Source organism: Piliocolobus tephrosceles, chromosome 2, assembly GCF_002776525.5.
Source record: "Piliocolobus tephrosceles isolate RC106 chromosome 2, ASM277652v3, whole genome shotgun sequence".
Classification (NCBI taxonomy): Eukaryota; Metazoa; Chordata; class Mammalia; order Primates; family Cercopithecidae; genus Piliocolobus; species Piliocolobus tephrosceles.
This window is the reverse complement of record NC_045435.1, coordinates 11,719,891-11,745,984: the sequence shown is the minus strand read 5'-3', so window position 1 is coordinate 11,745,984 and position 26,094 is coordinate 11,719,891. Positions and strand designations below refer to the sequence as shown.

General features: G+C 33.7%; 1 pseudogene; it reads right to left on the bottom strand.

Annotated features, from left to right (window-relative positions):
• Nucleotides 1-1,004: 1,004 nt before the first annotated feature.
• Nucleotides 1,005-25,538, bottom strand: LOC111545157 (annotated as a pseudogene).
• Between the last annotated feature and the right edge of the window lie 556 nt (nucleotides 25,539-26,094).

The window sequence follows — 26,094 nt, the reverse complement described above, 5'->3', positions numbered from 1 at the left end:
AGATACTACATTTTCATTGAAAGCATTTTATGTGTATTTAGATTTTATAAATTTACGTTTGAAAAATTTCACATACACCAGTTGTTGCAAACATAGTTAAAAGTTTTCCAATCAATGAATCAATATGAAGAAAGATTTTGCTTTAGCATTTGTAGCCACATGGACAAAATGAGTTCCTGTTTTAAAATGAAATTTAACTTTGTTTCTTGTTTGTTTGTTTGTTTTATTAAAAAAGAAAAAGATAACATTCAGAGGATGTGATTAAATTTAATATTAACTCAGACTCTTAAAAATCTTCTGGGCTAGGTGGCTCATGCCTATAAGTCTGTAATCCCAGCATTTTGCGAGGCCGAGGCGGGCGGATCATGAAGTCAAGAGATCGAGACAATCCTGGCCAACATGGTGAAAATCCATCTCTACTAAAAACACAAAAATTAGCTGAGCGTGGTGGTGCACACCTGTAGTCCCAGCTATTCGGGAGGCTGAGGCAGGAGAATTGCTTGAACCCAGGAGGCGGAGGTTGCAGTGAGCCAAGATCACGCCACTGCACTCCAGCCTGGCCACAGAGCAAGACTCCTCAGAAAAGAAAAAAAATTTCTGAAAAAATCAACAGGATACATCTCAGAAAAGCTGGCAATTCTTTGGTGGAAAGTAAGTTTCATACTTACCCAAGCTGCCCAAATGGTTATCAAGCCAAGTTTGTTTTTCAAAATTAGGTTTTAAGATACATTAAATAAACTATACAGATATTCCCTAACAGTACAAAACTTTAACAATGAAGGTAAAGTATATAGCAAAGCCAAATATGACAATACACAAGACTAATATATCAAGCAAGCCTTTCAACCCTAGAAATCTAAAAATCTAAAATAGGGAGAACTTGCTGAAGGGTAGTTCTAAAAAAAACTACCCCTGCATACTGGAATGACCCTTGGTGAGGTACTGCAGAGCTATGTGCACAGACACCCTCCAATTTAAGCTTTCAATAAATACAAAGCATCATTTTAAACCTTTTCAGTAGAATGAATAAAATATATTGTCTTTCTATTGGCCTGCTTTGCTTCTTGAGCTGACTTGGAGTGCTGTTCTTGATACAGAAGACACAACAGTTCATTAGTGGCTACTCCAAGCTCTTTAGACGTCAGCACTTCCTGTTCTTCAAGCCTCAGCACTTCGTTGCAGCAATAATGGTATTCTTCATTAGCATCGCCACCGTCATGGGGCCAACACCTCCAGGAGGTGGCATGATGTAACAGCCTTTTTATCTGACTCCTTCAAAATTCACATCTCCAACCAAATTGGCGTTAGCAGTTACGGGATCTTGAACTCTAGTTATTCCCACATCAAAAACTGCTGCTCTTTCCTTGATTATATCTATTGTGAACAGGTGTGGAATGTCTGCAGCGGATATTACACTATTTGTTAAAAACTTATGTTTCTTCAACTGCTCATTGGGAGAGTATCCAGGAGATATTATAACAGTGGCATCATCTCTGGGACGTTCATGTGCCCCATCTATGTGCAGTGACATTACAATGGGCATTCTAACAATTTTTGAGCTTCCAGCCACAACCACATTCTTCTCTAGGACTGGAATGTCAGTTCGCTTAATTGTTTCCTGCACATCCCATAGGGTAGCCAGTAACATGGAATATTGGTCCTAACACTTTCATCCTACATTCATTACAGGAAAGTCATCAACATCCTTGTCTGGAGAAAAAGCATTGCAGATCTTTCTCTCATCAGTGTGCCAGTGTGCCCTGCAAGAGGCAGCTGAAGAAGGTGGCCATCTAATTATCAACATTACTCAGTTTATTTATTAAATTCAACAATTCTTCCTTAGAAATTAAGCTGGTTTCACAATTGTCTCACTGGTGATTCCAAAAGTGCCGCGCGGTGGAAAGTGCGAGAGCGCAGGCGGCAGCTCTGCGGGGGCCAGAGCAGTTGGGCAGCCAACGCAGACATGAGGGAAGCCACGGACGTAGCCTGTGCCTGGAAGGAGGAAATTTAACTTAGAAGCAAATGTATAACAGTTCCAAAAATACCGCTTCCCAAATTAAATCAATCTAGTAACTGTGTCAACTCAGTAGCATTAGCATTAAATTAAATAGGCATTTGATAAATTAAAATAAACTCCATTTATTAATATAAGCAAAGCATTCCTCAAAATTTTCTCAGAAAAAGAGTAGCTTTGCAGCCAATTTACATGACACTGTCAATTACAATAAACACCTTCTGCATATTTATCCTGTTAGAGCAATGTTATTATCATAGATTTGTATTATGAAAAATTTCAATTTCTGCATATATTTCGGTACAGAAATGTACTAAATTTAGTTTTATATTAGTTAATATATATTGTGATATTAGTAAGAAAGCATAAATCACTTGAATTTCAGGGGGGTCTTAACTATCGAATATTGGCATGCATTTTTCTTGTTTTAAGAAAATATTTAATTGGAATTTACAGTACAGAAAATCTGTAAAGAATTTACAGTACAGTACAGAAAAAATTTACAGTGCAGTACAATACTCTTTTTTTTCACAAAAAAGAGTACTGTGAAACTCTTTTTTTGCCATTCAAACAACAATCATTGGTAGAGAACACAGTATCATTAAGTTAATTGGCTGGGCACGATAGCTGAAGCGTGTAATCCCAGCACTTTGAGAAGCCGGGAAGGACGGATCACTTGAGGCCAGGGGTTGGAGGTCAGCCTGGCCAATATGGCAAAACCCCATCTCTACAAATACAAATAAAAAAAATAGCCAGGCATAGTGGCGCATGCCTGTAGTCCTAACTACTATGGTGGCTGAGGCAAGAGAATCGCTTAAACTGGGAGGCAGAATTTGCAGTGAGTTGAGATCACCCCACTGCACTCCAACCTAAGTGACAGAGTGAGACTCTATCTGAAAAAGAACCCAAAAAATGTTAGTTGACTACCTTCTTTTTCTTTCAAGATTTGCAAAACCTGGTGATGATTTACACATTTGCATGCACATATTAAATGGTTTTAACAACTAAACATCAATAAAAGTTTTCATTAACTATGCTTCAGAAAATATACAGATACTTTCAATGTGTTTCTAACAGTAGAACAAAATGTGAAGAGGAATGCAGTCTGTTTTAGAATTCTAAATAATCTAAAATTTTGTCTAGTTGAAGCTGAGGCACCACCCATTGTGATAGAAAATAACATCTTTATGTTTAGCAGATTCTCTTCTTTGACATATATTAATGGCATATAATTTATGACAAAAGTTGAAAAATTTAATTTATATAATTTATGACAAAAGTTGAATATAATTTATGACAAAAGTTGAATAATTTAAGCCACAAATTGACAGCATTTCCTTGCAAAAATTGAGATAAAACATAACCAATGTATTAATTGAAGAGTGTTTTTTATTTCCTGTTTATTTTAGGCTACAGAAAAATACTTAACATTATTTCAATATTTGAATGAATTGATTTTTGATATTAATAGAAAGATCCTGTATACTATAGACAATTGTTTGATAGCTTATTGAGATCTTTTGCTTTGTAAAATATTCCTGATAAGTTTTTGAAAAGTTTGAAAAGTTTTTCATACCTGAAATAACAACTTGTTTCAGGTATAATAATTTATTTAACCACCACTTCACCTAAAACCTTACACACAGACCCTGGGTGTAATTTTATTTAAACAGTATTTAAAAATAAATTTAAAAAAATTTTGTGCATGAAACAAAGTTGTCTACATTAAAACATCAGAAAGCAAAAGTGTCTATCTCAGCTACCAGTCTGGATCACCTGTGGTTATTTGACAACCCCGTCATTCCTGACAGAATTTTTATGCTATGGATAAGCAATTATTTTCTTATGCATATTCAAACATAAGTACTTAACAGTAAGAAATATGGCATGCCATTAATACAGTGAAAAGATAATGTGTCCAATGTGGAATTTTCCACTTGTGGTGTTATGTTGGCACTCAAAAACTTCAGATTTTGGAGAATTTCAGATTTCACATTTTTTGATTAAGGATGCTCAGTCTGTACTAGCTTCTGTATCCCCACTCAATTCCATAGGAGAAATAAAGTTTGTTTTACATTTATAAATATGATCATACTTTTTTACTTCAAAGAGAAAAATAATTTAATTTGAAGGAAAATAAGTATAAAAACACTTTAAAATAATTAGTACTTACAATTACATTATCAAAATCTGAGAGTTTACATAGGTATCACTTTAATTCGCTATGTGAAATGTTCAAATAAATGCACTACAACATGAAATCATTGTGTTGAAAAGATTCATTTAAACTGAAATGATACAATGACATTTTCTAGAAGAAAATTTATGTGTAATATCAGAAACTACTTATGCATCTGCCACGTGAACTACAACTATAAAATCTGGTAGACTGCAGTGATCAAAGTGAAATGTACCTATACCAAACCAATAAACTTGTGTTTAATCAAAAACTTAGTTTACACAGCTGTTTTCAAATTTAAATAGTCAATTCAAATAATATAAATTGAAAATTCCATTTTTCTATTGAACTGGCTACATTTCATGTGCTCAATATCAACATACACCTAGTGACTACTGAATTGAACAACACAGCTTTAGAATAATGGATACACACAAGTAGACATGCAAAATATCACTTTATGAATTGAATAAAGATGATTGCCAAGTTATATTGCCCTACTCACTGGAGTCACATTTTACATTTTTTCCCTTTGTTTTATACTCAAATTCAATTATTTTCACATGTTTGGTATCAGACTCAGTCTTTGCTTAGTCACCTTTGGAGATGATAAAGTATATATACTGGTATATGTTCTAAAACTCCATTGACACAAAGCACATCAAAACGCACAGAAAAATTCTTTGGAGACCTTTGCACCAAAAGATGGGTTTATTATTTTGGAAAATCCAGTCAAAGCTTGGATTTGGAATTGATCTGGAAAGTAAATCCAAAGCTAGGTATGTGAGGCATGTAAGATGACACTATAGTCATTATACTGGCTAAAGAGATCACATTCATTTCTTTCCAAAACTTAATATTTTATATATAAAACCAACTGTAAATATTGAGAGCTAGTATCTAGAAAATACAAATATAGTTGCTAAAGCCAGGTGGCTTATTCTAGGAAATCAACTTAATAAATTGATAATTATATTATTAAAACCTTAAGAGCTTTCCAAGAGAACAAGTCACTAACAAAGAGTGAAAATGCAAAAACAGTTCCCTGATCATTTTTGTAGAAGTGAAGTATTGAGAAACTGCATATTTCAATACAAATAATATGTGAACATCTTAATTATTTTATATAGTCCATGTGTTCTCAATACTAAATATGAGTTCAAATTTTAAGACACAAACAGAGGATTTTAATAGAACAGTTAGGTGCCTTCCCATTGACTTGCTTCTCTGTATTTACAGATTTTCAATAGACTGATGGCAGAGAGGCTGAGAAAAGTGTTCTGCTTGCCTAACTTTATGATAAAACCAGTTCATAAAATTTACTTGTTTAAACTAATAAAAGCCAAGTAGTTTGGATAGTTGCAAGAAGCAAAGTCCTCTCTTAGTAAATACTTGAACGGTAGTCTTCAACTTGATCTAGTTTGTATGTTTCCACTTCTATTCACACAATGATTACCTGATAAGGCTATATTTAGGAAATATACTGCACTCTTTAAGGGAAAATTCACATTTATTAAAAGTATCCATTCGATTAAAGTTCTTATATGCTATGTATCAGGCTGTAATTTTGCATTTGCAACACAGAATTTCCACTCTAATGATGTTCCAAAACTATTCCACCACGGCCACCCTGCAACCATTCCCTCAGTCTACACTCCTTTCCATTCCTGGAGTTTCAATCTTTTCTTTATAAAACAAATTGTTTAAAAATTGCCTGGAAAATTTTATATAAATGACTTTGTGGTACTGGTAAGTTCTATATATTAGAGCTCATGAAAGGCCTTGGATATAAAAGTATCCAAATTACTATGAAAGTACAGCAGGACTGCAGCATCTCATACTTTTGTATAAAACAAACTTTTTGAAAGAGAGCTTAACTTTTATATGTCTCATAAACTGTGGATAGGTGTGAACAAGAATATATTATTTTCAAAATCTGCAGTAGTATAAAAGAGATGAATTTAAAAAGTCAAGGATGGCACTAGGTAGATAAGCAACCCAGATGCAATAGGAAAGAATGAGACAAAATGTGAAAACAAGAACACTTACTAAGCTATTCAGTTATGTAATGAAAAAAAGAATGTGTAAGCCTCCCATTTTTCTGATATAGATGAGAGGCAGTAAAACTGAAAACATACAGAAGAACCTTAATTGTATTGTACAACTTGTTCATTTTAGTTACTGCCAATAAAATATTGGTTAGAAAAAAGCATCATTTCTAAATAAAAATCATGTGTGCTACATAAAACTCTTTAAAACAATAATATACATTTAATCAAAATTATGAAAATGCACAGCCTTAGTCTAATACACATAGTATAAGTGTATAATATAAATATTGGCAAGGCTTCACTACTTAAGTGTATGTAAATACATGAATTCTACAAAGTATCTTAGTAAGTATATATATTTGAAATATGTTGTTAATATCAAGTTTCTAGAAATGAATTGCCGAAAAGGGACAATTCATTTAGAGACCATTAAAAGAATATATAGCAAACTATATATGGCAACTAAACTTATTTTAATTATGAGGTATTATTTTTACAAAGACTAAAAATTCCATAGCTGGACTAGAAGAGGTAAAGATAAAATTGGAAGAAAAATATTAGTGTTGGCAGATGTCAAATAACTGCATTTATTCAACCAGAACTGATCATAATTTAGAGTGAAATGATCAATTATTGGAGTAAAATGTATTTTGTTTGCAAGAGGAATAGAGATCATTCCACAAATCTGTCAAAATGTCAAAGTGTTTTTGAGAAAGTAACTGTAGCATTAAAAAACTTCATGGAATATAGAAATTAATGTATTTAACATAATTTTCTGCTTTCTATCTATTGACTGCTGCTTGGCATGAGTGATGGCTAATGGATTAATCATAACCATGAATTTAGGACAAAATCAAGTTTAATTGGCAAGATGACTTTCCTGGGTGTTTAAATCTCAAAACTGCATGCTTTGAAAAAAACAAAGTAGAACTTATTAACGAAACAATTGTGTTGCACAATTTGAAGGGGGTGTATATTTGGTATCATTTTCCTGTAGATTACAATAAGCATAAGTAGACTACAACAAGAAATATATTATATATATGATACATATACACAAATGCACAAACATACATATGGGGGAGCTTATAAAAGAAGATACACTTTTATGCTTTTGCTATTTTTCACAGCAGATATTCCACTCTTAATATTTCTAATCCTTTTTCCACACTGTTAACCGAGAGGTATGACTCATACAAGCCTGACCTTATCTGTTCTACAAATGATATCACACTGCTTTTATGATAGAATCAAAATGCCTCCGTACCGTTTGCTCAGTTCATAATTTTAGGCTAAACAGATTATTTTTCACTTTACACTTATTACACATAAATATAAACAGTTATGCTGTTTATATTTGTCATACTGTTTCAGTTTATCTGATATTTTCTCTTTATCATAGGCATTTACTAGCTCTTTCTTCTTGAAAGAGAGAGAAGGTAAAGCCATTTTCTCTCCTGGCTTTCAACATTCCTGATCAATACCTAAACTTGTTCTACTTCTTATTTCCCTGTAGGGAGGTTCCTGATCACCATCCTGGATGTGGATTCTCTCCCATACGGGATGGTAACAATGTTTGCTTCTTCCATTAAATATATTTATTCTGCTTAATCCTCTACATTTCATGCTTTATGATTTGATAGCCATTGTATTTCCAAAAGAAGCACCGTGCTTATTTTCAATAAATGCTTATATAACAAATAATGAATTAAAAGATCACAATCCTAGAAGTCTCAGAAACGTCTACGTAGTTCTGGGGATTTACTATCAAACTATGGGTAAGTAAAATAAAGCACAGCTAGATATTTTGAGTGGTAAGGAAATGAATTTAGATACATAAAACCACATTGTTTTAGGGATAACAGTAACATCTTTGTAGTCTATGAATCTTATGTTTTCCCAGTGATGATACCATTCAATTTTGAACACGTGACCTTTACTATGTGTTTTTATTCTGCTGACATCTTTTATTTCTTTTTATGTGCAATTGTAGCAGAAGGTATTTAAAGAAATATCGAAAAAGGAGAAGACACGTAAATTAGCAAAGCTAATAATATGAAAAGAGATCATTTGAGACACAGCAGGCTAAAATTTCTTTATTAATTCAAATTCTATGTAATCACCACTATTAGGTGTCTTCAAAAGTGAAAGTATGGATAGATAGGTAGATCAATTAACAAATTTACATTTATATGGACTGTAGGTCCATTGACTCTTAAACATTTCAATGTGTAAAAATAAAAATTTAGATGGTAATTTAAGTATAGTTCAATTGAAAACTATTAATGCTAAAAATGTAAATCTAGAATAAAATTAAAAGAATAGTAGAAGATCATGCTACATCTTTTTCTCAACTTTTATTTGTTATTGTATTAAATTATACAATTAAAATAGAAATTATTTCCATAGGACTGTTAACTTTATGTACAATCTGTTCAAGTAGTGTTTCAACCAGTAATATGAAGCTGACAAATCTATTTACTTAAGAAAATCCAGAAAATCAAAACCAAAGATGTAACTCCCACAAAACATCATTTTATTGTGAGGGGTAAATAACAGTTGCATAAAGATTTAAGTATATTAATAACTCATTTAACAATGACTGATTAAATTAAAGATGTATACATCTGTTGCTAGCTAGAGATGTTGAATCCAGTGAAGAAAACTAATTGAAATTGTTAATTTTATTCTAGTAAGAACTTACGATTTTCATCAGAAGCTGGAGTTGAATTTCTTTCTTTCTTTTTTTTGTTTTGTTGAGACAGAGTCTCACTCTGTTGCCAGGCTGGAGTGCAGTGGTGCGATCTCGGCTCACTGCAGTCTCTGCCTCACCAGTTCAAGCAATTCTCCTGCCTCAGCCTCCTGAGTAGCTATGACTACAGGCGCCCGCCACCAAGCCCAGCTCATTTTTGTATTTTTAGTAAAGATGGGGTTTCACCATGTTGGTCAGGATTGTCTCGATCTCTTGACCTCGTGATCCTCCTGCCTTGGCCTTCCAAAGTGCTGGGATTTTAGGCGTGAGCCACCGCACCAGGCCTGGAGTTACATTTCTAAGGAAAATAATTCAAAGAGTATTTAGACAAGTATGGATTTTTTATAAAGGTTTAGTGGTTTAAGTTAGTTAGCTAATAGAAATGTTTACCACTGGAAAATTCTTAAGTTTAGGAAAAACTGTAAATACATTCATTGTAGAATATTCCTTATGTTCCAGGATCTGTAAAAATGTAATGTAATTATTACTAGAATGCCAACATAAGATTGTTTGGAAAGTCAAACATGAAGTAGTCTGAAATTATCTTAAATTTCATATGAACAAATGAATACTAGGTAGATAAGAAATCTTTTGCAAAGATAAATAACAATGGGTGATGAGATTTCCTAGTATCAGAAAAATGTATAAAGCCATACTAATTTAATAAATGTCATGTTGGTACAGATATAGAAAAAAAAATCCATGGAACCAAATAAAGAGTTTGTACTTAGATCCCAGTTTATATATATATTTATCAGAATAGAGCTATGACTAAAGTAGTTACCTTCTTTGAGAAAAGTAAAGATTAGGTACTAAAGAGTACTTTATATAAGAGGGTATTTGTCTGTAAGAAAATAAAGAAGTTTATATTATTTTATATCTTATAAAACAAATAGACACAAAACTTAATATTAAAAATAATAAAACACTCTGAAGAAAAATGTGAACTCTATATGCAGCATTTTCACTCAGTGTGCTTCAGAATTTATAATGCTAATAAAACATTTACTTAGCAAAGAATATCAGATAATAAGCAAAGTAAATATATGATAGATCTGAAATATATTAATAAGGCAGAAGAAAGATTAAAGAGTCACTTTCTATAGTAATACAAATATTTCTTACAAATTGAGAAAAAATAAAACAACAGGTAGGATTTTAATTGATAACTCACAAAAGAGCAACCCAAATTATCAAGAAATGAGATGATAAAATATATTATGAAAATATAAAGTAAATACAACAAGGTAGACTCTCTTCCTTTCAGATTCGTTAGAAAATTTAAAATATACAAGAGTTACAAAATCTTCTGGTGGTTGGGATGCAGAGAAAATGACACATTGGTCTTAAAAATATGAAATATTACATCCTTTTGTTCATTTATTCAAAAAATACAAATTGAGCTTAATAAAATGTAGGCACACATCTAGGCATTTTGAATAGATTGTCGAACCATAAAAAATTCTACGCACTCTTCTAGATACTTGGGACATATTATTGGATGGCAACAAAGCTCTCTGCAGAACTTGTGTTCTAGTACAGTCTCTAAACTCAAATAAACACGTGTATTTCAACACAGAAATTCAAAACCTGATATTATAACCCATAAAAACAAAGGCATAACTTACTGACTTTTAAACATTTTAGTATATAATTTTGTAATGGGGAAATCACCTTAACACCAAGCGAATGCTCAGTCTTCAATAAAGGACTAATTATGTATATTCTAGAAAATACTATGCAATCATTAAAAAAGGTGTAAGAGCTACCTCAGAGGACTTGGAATAATTTATAGAAATTATCTTTGAAAAAAATAGCATAATGCAAATAACAGTTTGTTTTTGTAAAACTTAAAATTGTGATGTATATATGGGTGTACATCAATATAAACCTCTACAGATATATGTCAATAAGATATTATGGTGGATTCTACTGTTATCCTATATTGCCTGGGGAAGCAGGGAAGCAGAGCGGCCAGAAGTAAATACACAAAATCAAAACAAATATAATAAGCTAAACAAGTAAGTTTGCACTTATGTAATATATACATGCTTTTTCCACATAAAAGAAGCTCTTTGTGACAGACATTTTTTATAAATTTTTATCATTTCATGGGATCATGCTACCAAATTCCATTCAATCTTCACCCATGTTCTACCAGAGTCATACCATGATTATCCTCATTTGGCAAATGAGGACGTGAAGGTTAGAACACTCCCTTCATTTGTCCAAGTTCACATAGCTAGTAAGTGGTGGGACTGAAAATTAGAGCAGCCTACTGAAGTCTACTGCCTTCCCAATGCATTAATATTTCAAAATATAGCATAACTTGGTAAATGCTAAGGGTAAAATGACTTTACAACAATACTGAATAGGAGTTTTATTTTTTTCTTAAAGAAAATGCAACTCTGTCTTTGAAATAAGTTAAATGTCTGTTTTGCAATTTTATCTCAATTTCATTAAAAGGTCATAGCTGAGTGATACATTCTGTAGTAAGAGTATGCCAAAAAATTGCTTGTGATTATTTATGCAGAATCAGTGGACTTTGTATAATTGGTGAAAAGACCAATTTTATTGCTTTTACTGTTGTCTCTGTGTTATTAATTTTATTCCTAGTGACGCCATTTTAGAGGAGCCATGTGTGCTCACAGCTATTATTGATTATGACAGCAAGTCTTTTACCTTTGAGAAACCTAAAGGTGTTGATCTTTACAACACTGTTACTGTCTTTTAACTACGATTTTTTTTCTAGTCCTACTTGTTACCATGAAACGCTAGTGTATTTAACATTTCGTCAGGCATTGCATTACCCAAGGATGAGCTAGTCATGCAATGACTTCAGATTGAATGTGTGCTTTTCTTAGAAGGTAAGTCTCCTTGATTTGTGATGACAGAAGATTTAAAGCTGCTTAATTTACTAACAAATAATTCATGTGATGTTTAACTTGTGACTGAGATATCACATTAGATGTAATAAGTCCCATCTTTATGTAATTTGATTAAACATAAAATTCTTCAGAAATACGTATCTATTATTTAGAAGAGTAATATATGATTCTCATATCATGAAGACTTTTAAGTATAGAAGAAGTTTCTATTTGCTTTTTATAGGAGGCAGGTACCTAACAATATGATTTCAAAAAGCCAGTATCATATATTTGCTAATATTTCACTAGAAAGTAAGATCTATCAGAATAAGTAAAATAAATAAATTAATTAGTTAAACTGTTTCCATGAGATACTGGAACATACAAAATTGTCATAGCCATAATGTTCAAGCACAACTAACAGTATTTTTTGTATATGTCAGTAAATTAAATACAAATTTAAAGTTATCAGTTATATTTTAAGAAAACTTGCAGTAATAGTTTTCAATATATTTTTAATATCTTTACATTTCATTTTGTTACCCTAATAGAATTTTGAGAACATATATAATTCATTGCAGTTTTATCTCTACGGTATGTTTGGCAACTTATAAAAATTATTGTAATTTGTATGTGCTTTCCCCATGGAGCATCTGGTTAATTATCTGTCACTAATTGACATTTAAGTGATATTTACTCTTACTTTAGTTGCTGCTCTTCTAAAAGTCATCTGTCAAAACTAACCTTAAAAATTACTAAACATCTGAAAACCAACTTCAAGTTTTTCCATTTGTAAAGAATAACTGTATTCATTTATCCATGTTGCAATATTCAGAGAAGACTAAATATGAAACACTTTCTGACCAATATTCAGAGAAGACTAAATATGAAACACTTTCTGACCTATAGATAACAGATAACAAAATGTTTAGCAAAGTATTCTTACGGGTCCATTTTTATACAAATGTATACATTTTAAGGCAATGCTATTAGGAGTCCAGAAAATACCTGGGTTAATGAGTTTGTTTTGTGAACACTTTTTGTGGTGTTTCTGAACAGAATGCCGTAGACTGAGTAATTTATTAAGAAAGGAAACTTATTGCTCATGGTTGTAAAAGATAGGCAGCCCGGTATCCAGGTGCCAGGATCTGGCAGGAATCGTTATGCTGCATCATCCCATGTTAAGAGTTAAGAGGGTAAAATAATGAGAGAAACAGACAAAAGGGGAACCAAACTCATTTTTAAAAATCAGGAACACATTGCCACAACAATGGCATTATTACATTCATGAAAGCAGAGCCCTTATGACCAAATTACTTCATAAAAGGTCTCTCCTGTCAACACACTTGCACTGTAGATTAAGTTTCCACCACATAAACTTTGGGGGACTTATGCAAACCACAGCATTCCACCCTTGGCCCTGAAAATTTATGTCCTTCTCACATTCAAAATACATTCATTCCAGTCCAATAACCCCAAATTCTTAATTTATTAAAGCATTAACTCAAAACACTCCAAGTCCAGAGTCTCATCTAAATCAGATGTGGGTGAGTCTCAAGGCACAATTCATCCTGAGGCAAATTTTCCTCCAGAGGTGAGCCTGTGAAATCAAAGTAAGCTATCTACTCCCAAAATACAATGGTGTAACAGGCAGAGGATAGACATTCCTATTCCAAAAAGGAGAAATAATTCAGAAGAAAGGAGTAACAGATTCCAAGTAAGTACAAAACACAACAATGCACACAACATTAAATTGTAAAGTTCCAGAATAATATTTCCTGACTCCATGTTCCTCCTCCTGGACATGCTGGACTGGGGGTGGGCCTTCAAAGTCTCAGGCAGCCACACTTGTACGTCTTTGTTGGACATAGGGTACACCACAACTCTCACAGGTTGGAATCTCATGCTTGCAACTCTCCCAGGCTGGAGTTGTATGCTGATAGCTCTACAGTTCTAGAGGTTATGTAATATCCCTGACCCCACAGTTCTTCTGAGCATTGCCCTAGTGAGGGCTCTCTGTGGTGGCTCTGTTCCTGCATCAAGTTTCTGCCCTGTCTGGGCCCCAAGGCTGTCCAATACATCCTTTGAAATCCAGGTGGAGTCCACCACAGCCCTACAGCTTGTGCACTCTGTGTGTCTGCAGAGTCAGCACCATATGGATGCTGCCAAGGCTTACTGTTTGTGCCCTCCAGTGTGGTGAGCCAAGCTGCAATAGGCCCACTTGAGCTATGGTCATGGCAGGGGCTGAGACGTGCTCCATCACAATGTGGTGAGCAGAAGCAGCACAGGACGGTGAATACTGAGGTTCCACAGGCTCCTCTCTGAAAACTGCCTTCAAGGTTCTGCTGTGGACCAGCGATGGAAGGGGCAGCCTAATATCTCTGAAATGCCTTGAGCATTTTACCTCCTTGTCCTGATTAATACTACCTGGCTCCCTTCTTCCCAATCATAATCTTTTTAGCAAAGGTTAGTCACTTGGCCACACCCTTAGTTTCCTCTCCTAAACCTGCCTTTTCATTCTTTACATGACTAGCCTAAATATTTTCAAAATTTTTACTTTCTGCTTCCTGTTTAATTATAAATTCCATCTTTAGATCATTCCTGTTCTCTTCTTTTATGGTAAATGGCCTAAAGAAGCCATGTGCCACCTTCTACCCTTTGCTGCTTAGATATTTCTTCTTCTACAAGATAATTTAGCTCATCACTCCTAAGTTCTGCCTTGCATAAGACCCTAGGTCAGAAACACAATTCCGACAAGTTCTTTGCAACTGTGTAACAAGGATGGCCTCTACTCTAGCTTCCAGTATCTTGTTTCTCAATTTCATTTGAGACCTCCTCACACTGGCCTTTAGCGTCCATATTTCTACCAACACTCTCATTTCAACCATTTAAGTAACCTCTAGGAAAGTTCAGTTTCCCTGCAGTTCTTCTCCCCTTCTGGGCCCTCACCAGAAATGCCTTTAACTCTCAATTCACAGCAATTTAAGTTTTTTAAGGCTGCTTATCCAAATTCTTCCAGTCCGTACCCAATACCCTGTTCCAAAGGTGCTTCGACATTTCTGGGTATTTGTTATAGCGATAAATCCACTTCTGGTACTAATTTTCTGCCTTAGTCCATTTTGTATTGCTAAAACAGAATACCATAGACTGGGTAATTTATAGAAAAAATTATTTCTCACAATTCTGGAGGCTCGGCAGTCTAATATCACACTACCAGCATCTGTTGAGGCCTTCTTGCTGCTTTATCCTATGGTGGAAGTTGAGAGTGTGAGAGAGGGCAAGAAAGAGAGAGACAAAAGGGGATGAACTTAGCTTTTTATCAGGAATCCACTCCCACAATAGCTAAATCACATTTGCAATAATGGTCTTAATCCATCCATGAGGGCAGAACTCTCATGACCTAATCACTTCTTAAACATGCATTGGGCATACATTTCTAACACACGAGCTTGGAGGGACACATTTAAACCATATAAATGTGTTGAGTCAAAAACATGCTCTTTTGTTTCTAAAAGGATCCATTTAGCCGTGACTTAGCAACTAGCAGAAATACTGTGTAAGGGAATTCATTTCATTATGTGAACTCATGACCTCAATTTTCACAGGTAAATAGTAGAACAGTTTGACTAACCTTCTAAAGCCAATCCACTTACATTTGATATGGCAATGCTTATTAGGAAATATTTCATGGGCAAAACAGGATAGCAGAACTATTTGTGTTTTCCCCTCCAGTGAAATGTGAAATGAATAACATTAAATAGCCCAAGACTGATTTTAGATAGAGGAAAAAATGTATGCATTTAATAAGAGTATTATGAAAAATTAGTCACATAATTGTTAGAGGACAGGATATATTATTATATGTACCTGAAAGATCATCAAGAACTACAGAAATAAATGCCATTTCTGTTTAAACACCCTTCCATTTGTAGCAGTACAAGCAAATATTAAACCTGTACAAAATTATTATATGCAACTATAGTTAATTTTTTTCCAGGATTATTACTTCAAAACACTTTCTAAGGTGGAATAATTTTAACTCAAAAACAGAATAATTTTGTACTTTGCCTTTTGTTTATTGTATATCATAGCATACTTGGCAGAATCTCTGCTAATTCTGTCATGTACACATTGACATTATGTGAAGCAAATGGTTTGGATTAAAGAGAAAATTCTTCTTTCATGCTGTGCTTAAAATAACTCAATTGGCTTGAAAACCATGTGGATCAAAACCAGCATGTCTGAATGATTCAACCTGATACATCATAGTACTAAAAGCAGATTGAAACAAAAATATGTAGCTTATAAAATGCAAACCTTATTTTAAAGTATGCAAAAATGCCAGTTCTTGTAAACATCAGCTGGATACGAAAGATGTTTAAAACTTTACCTTTAATATTGGTGTCTACTCTGTGCTTTTGAAGCCTGTGCTTTTATAGTGGTTAATAGATACCTTTAGAAAATCGGTGATTCAATTCAGTTTTCCATTAAAAGAAATAAAAAATACACCTTCATACAAATACATACCAAAATATTTTTAAATTTAATAACATTCTATTAGAGTTCTGTAGTTCAAGCTACTTTTATAATGATTTATGTACAGAGTTTTCAATAAAAGCTTGTCAATGAAAAATCTTTTCACTTACTAAATCAAGAGATACTCTACACCTTGCTAAATATAGAAATGCAAATTGACATGTAGCCTAATCAAAATTTTAAAGAGGAAAGTATAGTACTTTATTTTCAGATTTTGTAGCATTTCCAATAACATTACTTGACAAACCATGCTACTCTTGTAATATCTTTGTTTTTTATAGCACGTTTGTTAAGACTGGCATACTCAAATGTCTCCAGTTGGATCTATAAACAAAAGGGAGTTTCATGATGAGACAGTTTCTTTGAGAACATTGGTGTTTCTTGGTCTAAGCTAAATGCTAAGTCAAAACAACATAAAGGGAATATTCACTCTTTTTATTATTATTACTATGACTGTTGTTACTTTTACCTAGAACAGTTGTGGAATTGAGAGACAGAACACAAAAGCTGTTAGAAAGAAATGGCTACGATTATTTCATGTAAAACGAGGAATGGAAGGAATCGTTAGCTAGAAATATCAGGTATATAGTGGGGGCTGAGAAGTGCAGCCCCACCATGCAGGCAGCAGATGTTTGAAGCAACACAGACTGGTGAATACTCACCATCGTTTTAAGGCAGAAGTAAGAGCTGATAAATAAATCAAAAAGGAGGCAATCACATATTTAATCAGATTGCCCCAAAGACAGAAATAAGTTATAGCTAAATATAAACTCAATTGCTCCTCATTAAAATAAATTATCGGGGAAAATGTTATTCCTAGTAACAGATTGCTTTGACAATTGAAGTTTACTTTTTCAGAAACTTTTTTGCCATTAGTACTTAAAACAAATTTAAAACAACCCTTGTTTCTAAAACATTGCATACATCTAACAGAATTGACCATTTCTTACCTTATCAGCTTGGAATGCTCTAATTTGTTGTTGTTGTTGTTTTCAATTCCAAAGTACCTTCTCCCCAAATGCGGTATGCTAAGGATCCTTTGCTTTTGTCATTGTTTTGAAGGTGAACACACAGACTTCAGATACTTCTTGGTAACTAGATGTTGGGGGTGGACAATGGCAGCTTCCACCCACATAGTAACTTAGGTCAAATGGTGAGGTCCTTGGTGAAATTTCCACCCACATGAAGTGGGGATATTTAGCAGACAAGGACTCTCAGCAACAGAAACACTCATAGTTTACTGTCTCAGTTTTATCCTTCTCACCAGATATATCAATATCTGAATATTGGAACAAATAACTCCATCTAATATAAAAGAAAAAGACAAAATCTAACCTGACTTTTTCTTTTTTTTGGACACTGAGTGTCGCTCTATCACCCAGGCTGGAGTGCAGTGGCCGGATCTCAGCTCACTGCAAGCTCTGCCTCCCGCGTTCAGCCATTCTCCTGTCTCAGCCTCCCGAGTAGCTGGAACTACAGGCGCCCGCCACCATGCCCGGCTAATTTTTTTTTGTATTTTTAGTAGAGACAGGGTTTTATTGTGTTAGCCAGGATGGTCTCGATCTCCTGACCTGGTGATCCACCCGCCTCGGCCTCCCAAGGTGCTGGGATTACAGGCGTGAGCCACCGAGCCCAGCCTACCCTAACTTTTAATATACAAAGTATGTTGAGGGGTCATATTCTATTAGACATCTTTACTTTCTTTGTTTTCAAGTATACAATTAGTATATTTCAGAATGTTAAATATAATTTAACTTTTCCTTAATCCTAGGCCATATTATTGATAGGTTTTATTTCCTTTTTCTTGCTTTATTTTGTCAAATTCCATTTATTTTCTTTTTATTACCCAATATCTAGCATCACCCTTAAGAAGAAAACATTATGAGTAACATATTAGGTAATTAAAACATTAAAAATATGAAGGGTGTATATTGCTACACTTAGCAGTTTCCTGGAAGTAGTGATTTACTTAATAAAGTTGGAAATAGTTATAAATATTTGGTAGTTTTTAAAAAGTGGTGAACATTAAAAAAATAGAAGAAATCACATTAAAATAAGTTAAAGCATAAAAATATTTTACAAACAGAATTTAGTTAATATTAATATGTTGTTTATATATTTAATTTATAACAAATTAAAAGAGTTCCAGTCAATTTTTTTCTTATCCTAGAATCTCATATCAGACTTGAATAAGATATGCAATTACATGTATTGGTTATTGCCAATCTTTAAAAAGTTATTGAAAAATTACTCAATGCATGACAATGCTAGGTACTGTAAATAGAGGGTTTATTAATTATTTATTTATAATATTTATTAAGCTGTTCACAAATTTAATTAACATCGTCACTGAAAGGATAATTGTGTCCTTACAAGTAATAGACCTGTATTCATTCTTGGAAAATGCTTCCAATATTATTTCAGATACCTAACATTAAAATTGGAGTCTGTCAATTTAAAGTATTTGTTTCCCTTATCCAACAACATCTTATGAGAAAACTACATATGATGCAAACCTACTCTGGATAACCTTGGCAGATGTAGAATAAAACAGAATGTTTCCATGTGGCTAACATGATTGCCAGGAAGGTGAGAGGGTCAAGTTAGAATAAAAGCAGAAATCAATGAAGCGTAGGTACTGAGGAAACTTACAAAGTCATGTCATTCCTAGCATGGCTATTCAGATGGCCACAGGATTTTACTGGAGTAGGGTTAGCACCGCTTCGGTGTAACCCTTGCTGCTGCACAGCTGGACTCTCAAATTTGATATTATCATCATGGATAATTTTTAACTGTTTCATGTCAGGATGACTTCCTTTCCTCTGGGCTCCACATCTTCATTCCTGGCATCAATGAGGGCTGAAGATATATTTTCCATCGCCTCCCAATGTTGAATCAGTGATGTAAGCTCTTTCCATCAAAACATGAAATCAATTTCTCTATCCTTGATTTTGGTCTGTTTTGGGAATACATCATGAGAAGGAGGTGAGTCACCATAAATATTCTTAAGAATAAGTTATATAGGCTGATGTTCATTTAGTACATACTTTTCATGGATTGAAAATACAGAAAAAAAAATTGCAAGGGCGCAATGGATAAGGGGAAAAAAGATAAAGTAGAAGGAAGGCAGGAAAGAAATATCAATAATATGGCTGGGCGTGGTGGCTCAAGCCTGTAATTCCAGCACTTTAGGAGGCCAAGGCGGGCGGATCACCTGAGGTCGGGAGTTCGAGACTAGCCTGGCCAACACGGAGAAACCCCATCTCTACTAAAATTCCAAAATTAGCCAGGTGTGGTGGTGCATGCCTGTAATCCCAACTACTCAGGAGACTGAGGCAGGAGAATCACTTGCACCTGGGAGGCAGAGGTTGCAGGGAGGCAAAATCATACCATTGCACTCCAGCCTGGACGACAAGAGCAAAACTCCATCAAAACAAAGAAAGAACGAGAGAGACAGAGGGAAGCAAGGAGGGAGGGAGGCAGGAAGGGCCCTAATTTTTGTAGCTTGGTATAATTAAAATTGTGAAATAGTTTAGAAAATGGATCTTTTAGATTTGAAATTGGCTTTTTAACACTTTTTCAATTTTTTTTTAATTTAAACTCCATTTTTCTTCTTAAAACCTGAGGGAAATTCAACCATAAATGTCATACACCTTTTGGATAAAAACATACTAGAGTATTGATTGATAATAGTAAAATTATGTGACAAGAATCACAGTGTCATAGGCAGAAGTTACTCATCAGCTTCACCAGGGAAAGGATATTGTGTCAACCTGTTTCTTAATCTGATTAATAGCTTTTCTATAGATTGTAATTTATTATCCTCACACCTAATCATTATGCTCCAGTTGAAGTCAGCTGGGAAACACTAAGAGAATTTTAATATTTGTTTTCTAATTAGGATGATCATTTTCAATTAGCCTCCACTTAAAACTCTTAAATAAAATATAGTTGCTAAAACCCTCAGACCTATCATTAAACAGAAACCTGTGGGCCTTTTATTGCGTCCCCTGTATTTAGCTTTCCAAGTTACTCATAATGCTTTCTTCTCTTCTGCTGGACATTTTATAAATTCTATTCACATACCCAAAGCTGTCAGCTGGGAATAAAAAAACGGACTGTATCACTTGTTAGGGAGATCCCTTTCCAGTTAAACTTCCTTGTAGCCAATCAATTTGTCAGATCAGAGGACTATCTTTTGTGAGAGTTCCTCTGAACTAAAGCTGACAGGGTTAGGCCAGGGTCAGCTGTCTGATAAATCAAAGTGAAAGACAACTTAAAGCACAACAGTAGAAAGGGTTAGGGATTAGCGCAGATGGCATTATCTGGGAGTTGACATTGATAAAAATCATATTTGTAAGAGTTAGCCTGCAAGACTTTTTTTTCCAACTCTTCTATTCCCTGCCCTCTCAAATGACATTCAGATTAATTAGAAAAGTTAGAAAAGAACAGGACTCATAAGCCATTTATCTACCAAGTGGTAAGATTTTTAAAAATTAAATCTTGATGGTCTTCAATAAAGCAGCTTAATAAAGAATAAGGGTTATCAATCTTTGCTGTAAGCTATCAAAACTAAGTGACCTTAAATTATATTGAAGTGATATATAGTAACACAGTGACAGATACTTTATTGAAGGTATATGTTCCAATTCTGAGAACATTCAGATATTTATTTACTAAAAGTTTATGAATTTTATGAAGAAAAAATAACTTTTTCAAAATATATTTACAGAAATAATCTTTTGCCTCTAAGGTAGAGTTCATAATTATATTCTTAAGTTACAACTTAATTTCAGTAGAAAATCTTGCTATGTTTGAGTCTAAGAATTCCAAGTGATGAAGCCAATACATTAAAACAACTTACGTTTCTAAGTTTTAAAGTCAATCATAAAAGTCTTCCTAATTTATAGGTAATGTATATGCATGAGATAATACACAATGTACCTAATTGTTGTGCCAAGTTGTCTTAAAATAAAAGCATGATGCATGGGTGATACCAAGTCTTTTTTCTACAGTACAATATCACCGTCATTCTGTGGAGCTCAAATGGTGAGGTAAAGGTATGCAGATCATCAATCATCTAAAATGTCCCCACACACTTTACAAAAAAGAAAAATATATTACTAGCTGGGGATCTGAAAAATGTTAAAGTGAAGTGCTTTCCAAAAATATACCCAAAGAAATTCTGTCTCTACCTCTTCTGCCTTCATAAGACGTCACCAAACCAAACAGGATTTTTTTTGTTTGTTTGTTTTTTTTTCTCGTACCGCAAAAAAGTTTCCAAGGAAACTTGGAACTAAACTAATTTAGCAAATTTCAAAAATTTATAAAAATAAATTTTTATTTACCTCTGTAAATAAAAATAAATAAAAATGTTTATTCCCATAGGCTCTTGGACTTTTAATTTAGTGACCCTTGATTTTTATGTAAAATTGCAATAAAATATTTCAGTATAATATAAACTTATGCTTACTCTATAAGAAGAAAAGGCAATTTACTGAAACAGGACAAAAAGAGAAAGAATAAATTAAAAAGTTGAGATGCATATTTTACAGTATTCTGTGAATCACAAGACGTTTTACCTCTATAAATTATCTCCAGAATTAAATATAAGAATTTTATAAGTGCTATAGATTTATGAGACTATAAGTGCTACAGGGTTTTTGAGATTCAATTTGTTACAAATGACTTTTTGATGAAATATTAAAAGAAATATTATTTCAGATAAATTTAAGAAAATGTGGAAAGTAAACATTCATTGCATAAACTTTCTTATAATAGTTTTATGAAGTTACATTTTGAACAAAATTCCACATCTACAGTAATATATTAAATAAAATGTATTAAATACTTAGAGTTAAAATAAAATTTAACCATGAATACTCATTCTTAAATAATTTATATTCTAAGATATTTGCTGTGTTCATATATTTCATATGTCCAAGGAATCCAGAGGCAAAGTAGTTTCTTGCTTTCCCACGGATTGAAAAAATAAATCTGATAACATAGAGGAGCTTCTTTAAGGTAATTATGATAAATCAAAATTGAAATTTAAAGTAGGAAAGACTGATATCAGCATTCGGATACTTTTTGTAAATAATCCTGTTACTCAACCTTTAGTTCCTCTTTCTCCTCCTCCTTTTTCTCCTTTACTTGGCACAACTTTTTCATTTATGAATTAGAGAAAAAAATGTACATTTTATGACAATGTAAACAATTTAATCTCCATAATTGGTAAATTAGCTGAAAATAAAACCAAAATATATTTTTAGATGCTACAGTAAATACAGACATCTACTGTTTAAAAGGTGTTCTGCATTGTAACCAAAACATTTATTTTTGTTTTCAGAACTTTACAGTTTATTTGGCTCAAAAATGCACAATTTTGGGGTAAAAAGGAAAAGTAAGTTGAAAACAAATGACAGTGTCACTAATCAAAGTAAAATATATTTAAAATCTGGAAGTACACACAATTTTTTATAAAAATGTAATTCCTCAAATGATTTGATATTTATTCAGGCTTATTCATCAGCAGGTACCCGTAAGAAAAAGTCTATTAGGGTAGTGATGACAAAGAGGTATTAACTTATGTACTTACATAATATCCAGGAACTTGGAGTTGTTCCACCACAATGAAGAAAAGAAGTTTCAGAAGGTGTCTTGGATGAGAAGGAAGAGAGCAAGCAATTCCATCCAAGTGAGCTTGCTTCATCCACGACTGGGAGAGGGGAGAGGGAAAAGCCTATTTGTAGTTTGAGAATAGATTAGAATAAAGACTTTTCTTGAATGTCCCCAAACGCTAACTGATAATGGTTTTCCAGGTTCCCAAACTATAAACTATAGAGACCAATCCATGGTAAAATATGGCTCTTGAACTCAGGGGAAAAGAGAAACATGACCATAATTATTGACCATAATTATTGAAAGGAAAGATACTCTAACATCAGATGAGGTAAATAAAAGAGGACAGCAAGACTGCTGTTCCTCAATGAAATATTTCCAAATGTTTCTTAAGACCCAGTGAATCTTTCAGAGATAGCATTTCTGGACACATGAAGCTCATTAAAAGCAGAAGACAGAAACATAATAGCTGTAACTTTTATCGCTGGTTTAGTCTATGGGTTGAGCCAAAAGCATCACCATGAAAACTATCATTAAAGATACACTATCATGGCTTATATCAAAGACTATTTTTTTTTTCCAAACAAATCAAGTATCCCCACATGAATGGGGGGAGAGTTCTTACAAAATAACTCGGTCACTCCTTGGCATTTTTCTTCGATTATGGGTAAAATTGCACCTTAGAGTCAATTGCATTAATGCTATGAAATTGAATGTTTTAGGATCTATAACAAAACAAAACAAAAAAATAATGGTAATTTCTTATTACTGAGGCTTCCCCAAATGTAGAAAAGTTGCGGAGCTCTTTTTCAAGATATTTTAAATCCCCTCCCACACTTAGAATAAAGGGAAGCACTTATCCAACATCCAGGTCTCTTCTTGGCACATACATTGGAATAAAACATCAGGGTTGAATTGGGCTTTGATGAAAAATGGCATGGTTCTTCAAAGGGAGTAAAACAAAAAAGACATTTGACATCATTCATCAAAGAAGCCCAAAATGGCACAGATCAAAAGCAACTGTGGTTCCAAACATCTCTAGACAGTTCTTCAGAAATGGAAGAAGCCTCCTGGATTTCCTTGATGAGTTCTTCATTTAGCATTCCAATTAAAATTAAAAGTGTCAAGTCACAATTATGTTCATTTCCGTGTGTGTTCCCATTCAAGATGTAAATGATGCAAAGAAACTCAAGCTGGAATCAAAGTTTTTGCAGACACTTCAGACCACATTGAGTTAGATGAAGGTCCTTTTTCTCAAAGAAGATCATGGAGATTTTTTTGACAGGAGGAGTGACAGAGACACTACTCTAAAGAATCTTCACTCTGTTCTTCAAGAGAAAAGGAAAATTTTTTGAGATTTCAGTGTCAGCTTTTTCATTATTCATAAATTATTCACTAAACACTTACTTTTGAATGTTTCTTTCAGACAGAAATCTCTTATATGATCTGGATGCTTTTTCATCACCAGCAAGATTTTGTTCTGATTTAATTGGAGCCTTACTCTTTTAAAATAAATTATCACAATTAACTAGATGTCATTACTTATGACATAATGATATTCCACACACTGTGCATGTCAACATTGTTTTTTAATCAAATATACATATTTCATTATTACATTAATAGAACTTTTTCATTCTGTTCTTATAACTGAGAATAGAAAATTATACTTTTGAATGTATAGAACTGTAGATCACTACATCCTCTGGTACTTCAAACTATCCAGTTAAGTAAGGCATGGTGGCACACACCTGTAGTTCCAGCTACTCCAGAGGCTGAGGTGGGAGAATTACTTGAACCCAGGAGTCTGAGACCAATCTGAGAAATATCGGAAGACCTAGTCTCTAAAGTAATAATGAAAAAAGAATAAGAAAAATGCCCAGATCACAGACCTTTGGTCTTCACACAATGTATAAACAGATAGACTAGCGTGTCGCTTCATAGATTTTGGCTAAAGAAAATACCATTTGCTATGCCATTTGGTAAGGCTTATTGGCTTTTATCAGCATTTTACAGTATACCTTCTGAATTTCCTGGCTCCCTTCTTCACATGCATTCAATGACCAGCCTCTGCCAACCATGAGGAATATTGAGCACACTAGTGTTTTGAACGTTTCCATTCTCTAGCAGACTTGCTTCTTCCTCAGATGTGAAATGGTCTATATTCTTTTCAGTTACTGCTACATTAAATTTCTGGTACCTTTTGGGTTTTGTTTGTTTTATGTCCATAAAGGTAATTGTCATTGCAAATAATTTTTTAACTACATCCATGATGTTAACCTCTTGTCTACTTTATTTAGCCTCATGGGAATATAGTGTATTTTGTCCATAACAATTATTATTGTGATTTGAAGAGAACAACAAAAAGACCCATATTTTTCTCACATTAGTGATCATGCTGGTCTTTCATCCTAGTCTCAGCTTTGAAGACTGATATGCATCGTGGCAGAATCATGCTAAGAATGAGACATAGACTCACCTGCTCTGCATTCCGTTCATCATCAAAGAAGCTCTTCATGACTATCACCACCTGCACAGGTCCAGGTCCATATGAGTGTGTGTGTGTGTGTGTGTGTGTGTGTGTGTGTGTGTGTGTGTGTATCTTGGTTCATAAAGATACTTCTAGTATTTACTTATATTTAATTTATATAAATATTATATATTCATATTTTTATTTTTATGTATTCTATTTATAGAGAATAACCACAATTATAAAACAGTAAAAACACGGCTTGGGGCGGTGGCTCACACCTGTAATCCCCGCACTTTGGGAGGCCGAAGTGGGTGAATCTCGAGGTCAGGAGCTTGAGACCAGCCTGGCCAACATAGTGAAACCTGTCTTTACTAAAAATACAAAAAAATCAGCTGAACATGGTGGCGAGCGCCTGTAATTCCAGCTATTTGGGAGAGTGAGCGGAGATCGCACCACTGCACTCCAGCCCAGTTGACAGTGCGAGACTCCGTCTCAAAAAACAAACAAGCAAGCAAAAAAACAAAAAACAAAAAAACCACATTGTCAGAGCATACAGCACTTATATGTTCTCTCTCTCTCTCTCTCTCTCTCTCTCTATATA